Genomic DNA, 6,000 nt, shown 5'->3' with positions numbered 1-6,000 from the left:
CAACCCTCACCTCCTTGTACCCCCAAAATGTTTTCCCAATAAAAAATAATATTTAAAAAAAAACATCATTATAAAAGCTTAGTAACTATATTAACCAGCCCTAATAACTAAGATAAATAGGGATCTACCAGCAGAAAGTAATATACTTTTTAAAGTTTGGTCTGTAAATGGAATACATTAAACAGACATATAATTCTCTAATAAGGATCATATAAAATATCTTAATTTTTTTTCTACAAAGTCAAGGCAAATGAAATGTCTGTTCAATTATTATTTCTCTTATTCTGGCAATTGCAGGTTCAGATATTAAATGTTATGCCCCAATGAGTAATCAGTATTTTTGTGTATTTTTTTTAAATCAAGTGATTGATGTCATTTTTTAAAAGTGTAAACTCTTTAAATGAAGATGCAATCCTGTTAGTTCCAATTCATGGCAATTCTAAGATAACAGATCAAAACTGGCCCAGTCCTGTCCCATCTGAGCTCAAGGGTAATATGTTGACCCAAGTAACCATGTTGGTTTGGTTGTTGTTTGATTTGGTTTTGTGGGGATTTTTCTGTGTGTGTAAAGAAAACTGTCAAATTCCATATTGTTTTATTATAGTGTATTCTTTAGGAAGAGTGTATATTTGAACACAACTGTGGGTAAGATTTAGTTAAAATCACATAGTGCTTCTTATTTTTTTTAAGAGTTTCTAAATTATGTGTTGAAGCATCAGAACCCCAAGTCCTACATGTCCCAGTGACTTTCTGTCTTGTTTTTATCTACTTTCCTAGAAACCTAACACAAAGTCCCCTTTTCAAAGGGCTCTAGGGCTTGCCTCAAAGATAAACTCTGGGTTTCTCTCATCCTGGAGTTTCTCACCCCCAAGACATACTCAGAGCTGACAGCTCTCTATAAAAGGCTGAGTGGAAGAGTGAATGAATGAATGAATGAAGGTAAAAGAACGCCTTTATTTGCAAAGACTCAACTTTCTGGATTCTCCCTTCTCTGAGATTTAGTCCCTCCTCAGGTTCCTTCGCTGCTTTCCTTCCTCTCTCTGCATCCTAAAATATAGATTTGTGCTACTGTATGGAGTGTTCTGATGGCTAAAGGCATGTGGTTACAATCCACAAGTTTTTCTACAGGAGAAAGATGGGCAATTTACAGCCTCTGAAAAGCCCCTGAGGGTCAGATGTGAGTTGCTTCCAATTCCATAGCATCTAACAATAACAACTGATCTTGATTCATGGTAATCTTGTTTCTAACAAAACAAAATATTGCCTGACCTTGTCTGTGCCATCTTCATGACTCTCATGCTTGCATTTGTTGCTGGGGTCCTGGTATCAGAAAGTCTTGGTGGTACCATGGATTATGTGTTGGACTGCTAACAAAAGGGTCACCATTCTTGATCTACCAGTCACACCATGGGAAAAAGATGTGGCCATCTGCTTCTGTGAAGATTTACTCTTTGTGACCCTACAGGACAATCCTATTCTGTGCCACAGGATCACTAGGAGTCAGAATACACTTTGCAGCACTAGGTCTGGGGTTGGTTTGTTCATGTCAATTCATCTAATTAAAGATTTCACTTATTGTTACTAGGCCTTTATTTTACTAAACAGAAATCAGTCCCTCTGAATGATGCATTCAAAGCAAGAGAGTCAAAGTCTCAGACAGCATTGTGTGACCTATAGGGTTGTCATCAAACTGATCTTCAGAAGTTGATCACCAAGCTCTTCTTCCTAGTCTGTCTGTGTTTGGAGGCTCTGCTGAATTATGTCAACCAACGAGGGCTCTGCTGGCATCTGAAATACCAGTGGTTCAGCTTCCAGCATGATAGCAACACACGGCGACCACAAAGTAACAGATGATGTAAACACTTATATGTCCCAGCTTCTACCTTTGAATCTTCCTTCCTTCCAACAAGCTCTGAACCCTACCTCACAAATCATTAGCTAACTTTCTGCCCTGAAAGATCAGACTCCTCTTCTCCTCTCCAAATCCTGCCTCCTTCCGACCATCATGGGCATTACCACTGACCCTGTCACTGAAGGTGAAAACTTTAGCTTCTCTCAGGTATCTAAATTTGTCTCCTCCTTCACAGTCTCAGCTGCCAGACACCACGGTTTCTACTCCAGCGCATCCTCTTTGATCTCTTTCCCTGTCTGCTCCTACGTCACCATACTAGTTCTACCTCATGATTAGTCTCCTAATTAGTGGACACAGGAATGATTTAGGAGACCAGCATGGGAGTTGGTTGTGGGTTGTCATGGCCTGAGATGCCCTCATGCATTTACCCTGCCCCCTCCCCTGCTCCTACACATACAAAGGAGGTGATACCATCTGATGGCTGGGTGACTACTTGTAAGACTCTGAAGGATTTCACATGGCACAGTCGATTAAGCACAGGTTCACTAATCCAAAGATTTGTAGTTCAAATCCACCAGCTTCTCCAAAGGAGAAAGATATCTTCCATAAAGACTTAGGTCCTTGGAAATTGTAAGGGGCAGATCTACTTTCTCCTACTAGGGTGCTAGGATCTAAATCAACTCAGTGACAGTGGGTTTGATTTATTTGGAAAGGCTCTGAGCAAAGTAATCCAATTCTCTCTGACTGTGTGTGTGTGTGTGTGTGTGTGTGTGTGTGTGTGTGTGTGTGTTAAAAAACTAATATGAAAAGATTAATAGGCTCTACTCTATTATTGTACTTCACATACAGTGTAATAACAGTTTTTCTCTTTGACATTTTAGTCTAGTACCGAAGACATTCAAGTTATTGGATAGTTTAAGGGCTGCTATGTGAAATTCCATATGATCCAGCTATTCCACTGCTTGGAATATACCCTGAGAAAATGAGAACTGAGGCACAAAGACTTGTACATCAATGTTCATAGCATCATTATTCACCATAGCAAGAACATGGAAATAGCCCAGATGTTCAACCATATTCGAATGGATTGAGAAATTATGGTACATTCACACAATGGAGTACTAGACAGCACACAGGAGCAAGGATTTTGTAAATTATAACCTACATCGGGAGGGCCTGGCGAGCATTATGCTGAGTGAACTAACTCAGCCCCATAAAGACAAATACAGTGGCTTTTGTGGATTCCTCACTTCTTGGCCTGGTCCCCAACAGTGCAGGTGGAACTGTACCATTTAGAAGAATGGAAGGTGATGCATCTGTGGAAATGTTTTCAAAAGTCCTAGAGAATCAAAAAAAAAATAAGTAAATAAATAAATTTTTTAAAAAAAGTCCTAGAGAATCAGTTGCCTCAAACTACCAAATTAGTAGAAGAGCATCTCGATTCTGAAATTCAGAAATTGGATCAGATGAATGAGAATGAACTGGAACACCTCAAAGAAAAGAGACTTGAAGCACTAAAGAAAGCTCAACAGCAGAAACAAGAACGGCTTTCTAAAGGACATGGGGAATACAGAGAAATCCCTAGTGAAAGAGACTTCTTTCAAGAAGTCAAGGAGATTAAAAAAGTGGTTTGTCATTTCTATAGAGACTCAACATTCAGGTGTAAAATAGTAGACAGACATTTGGCAATACTGGCAAAGAAACATCTTGAGACTAAATTTTTGAAGCTAAATGTGGAAAAAGCACCCTTTCTTTGTGAGAGATTGCACATCAAAGTCATCCCCACGCTGGCACTGCTGAAAGATGGAAAGACACAAGATTATGTTGTTGGGTTCACGGACCTTGGAAATACAGATGACTTCACCACAGAAGCTTTAGAATGGAGGCTCGATTGTTCTGATATTATTAATTACAGTGGAAATTTAATGGAGCCACCATTTTAGAACCAAAATAAATTTGGAACAAACTTCACAAAGCTGGAAAAGAAACCTGTTCGAGGGAAAAAAATATGATTCTGATTCTGATGATGATTAGAGCTTAATTATAAGTCCATGTAAATAATAAAAAAAGACAAATACAGTATAGAACCATTATTGTAGAATGAGGATGCGGATCTAAGGGGGAGGGGCAGGGTGGAAGCAGAGGGGTGAGTATGGGGGAGGGTAATCACAGGGTTGCACAGTTTGATGGGGGAAGTGAAGGAAATGAGAAAGATCTGGTGTGAAAAACAATGTACTCAAACTTTGTAAATAAACCAGTATGAAATGAAAATAAATAATAAAAAAGAGCTGCTATGAGAGAAATAAGCCCTGGTGGGCCCAATGGTTAATTTAAACCTTTGGCTTCTAAGGTAAAAATTGTTGGTTCAAATTCACTTAACAGTTCTGTGGAAGATCCAGAAGTCTGGCCTTCTAAAGTTGATAACCCAGAAAACCCTACGTGGCAGGTCTGCTCTGTCACATGGGGCTGCTATAAGTTTTAATCTAGTCAGAGATACTCATCAACATAAGAGGTATGGACAGCACAGGGTTGTACAATTTGATGAGCGGGTGGGGTGAAGGAAAAGAGAAGGATCTTTTGTGAAAAACAATGCATTCAAACTTTATAAATAAATCAGAGCACTATAAAAAATTAAAAAGATCTTTTTTTAAATAAAGAATTTCTGGAAGGTTGGGAAGAAAGAATAGTGCCCTGGGCCAGGAGGGAGACACACAGACACAGAACACGAAACTATACAAGTTCTCATCTCCCAACTCTGTGAAGATGATACTTTTCAAGGGCAAAGGAACTTTGTGGGTGTGATTAAGTTAGAGACTTTGTAATGGAAAGATAAGCTTACATACAATCCAGGAGTTGTTGCTGTGTGCCATCAAGCCAAAACCGATTTATAGCTGATCCTCCAGCAGGTTTTCACAGGCAGTTAACTGCATAGAAAGAGAGCGCACATCCATCTCCCATGGAACTTCTTGCAGATTTGAACTGTGTGCCTTTGGGATTGCTGTGCAGCTTCTCTTCTTACCACTAGGGCACCAGAATTCCCAAATCACAAGGTCCCCTCTAAGAGAACTGAAGGACACTCAGGGTCAGAGGAACAGATGCACAACAATCAGGTGTCATAAACAGACAAAAAGGCTCGAGATGCCATCCTGTTGGTGTCAAGACAAAGGAAGATATTATGAGACATGAAATATAGCATCTAGAATCTGTAACGGTCAAGAAATGGATTCTTATCCAGAGCCACAAGAAGAAATGCAGTCCTACCGACCTTGATTTTAGTCCAGTAACAATGGCTTTGAACTTCTAGTCACCAGAACTGCAAGACAATAAATCTGTCATTTTAAGCCACTAAGTCTGTGGAAATTTTACTTAGGAAATTAACAGGGACATGATGGTAGGAAAGTTGATGGTGACTCTTAGTATCTGACTTGGGTTGAGAGGTGCACAGTCAACAGGAGAGAAACACAGAGGGCCAACCCAGACAGAAACCCCATTCTTGACAAGTTAAATTTAAGATGTCTCTGCAGCCTACAAGACAATATGTGCCATATAAGTATGTAGATGGTGCTCAGGAGGGAGTCCAACTGGAGAGAAAATGAAAGACTGGCAATCTGCTTTGAGAAAGTTGCAGCCTTGAAAACTCCATAGAGTATGTATCTGTTATTTACAGAGTTGCCACAAGCTGAACTCAACTTGATAGCAACTTGTTTGCTGAGTTTTGTTTTGTGTTGTGTTTCATTTGACCTGCTGAATTCTCATCTTCCTTTAAAGAAAAGGCTACTTTCGGGAGTATTTCTATTACCATTGTATGCTTGTGAAATACACCATGAAAATGGATTCCTTTTCAGCAGTGAGAGCAGGATACTAAAAAAGAAGTTGTATTCTAATTCTAACTCTAGCATAGTACTTGCGATATCCTGAGAAAGTCATGAGGTCCATGAGCTTTCGCTTCCTCATTTATAAAAAGAGCTAAATCCTTACCAGGTTTAGATTTTTAAGGATGTTCAACCTTAAACTTATTTGAGTGTCCAGCACAAAATAAGCATTCAATAAAATGTAGCTGCTATGCCTGAGAAGACAGCAAGACTTCAGTTCTGTTACTTTGGCTACTTCAGTCATCAAAAAAAAAACCCCAGTGGCTAGAAATGACA

General features: G+C 39.3%; 1 protein-coding gene and 1 pseudogene across 1 annotated transcript in view; one reads left to right on the top strand and one right to left on the bottom strand.

Moving 5' to 3' along the window:
- The window catches only part of ERC2 (ELKS/RAB6-interacting/CAST family member 2), a 1,171,987-nt gene that overhangs the window by 895,685 nt on the left and 270,302 nt on the right, over positions 1–6,000 (bottom strand). The window lies entirely within an intron of this gene.
- Positions 3,141–3,886, top strand: LOC102847083 (annotated as a pseudogene).

Source organism: Elephantulus edwardii, unplaced genomic scaffold, assembly GCF_000299155.1.
Source record: "Elephantulus edwardii isolate Elephantulus edwardi_28Jun2011 unplaced genomic scaffold, EleEdw1.0 scaffold00113, whole genome shotgun sequence".
Lineage (NCBI taxonomy): Eukaryota > Metazoa > Chordata > Mammalia > Macroscelidea > Macroscelididae > Elephantulus > Elephantulus edwardii.
This window is presented reverse-complemented; position numbering and strand designations above follow the sequence as displayed.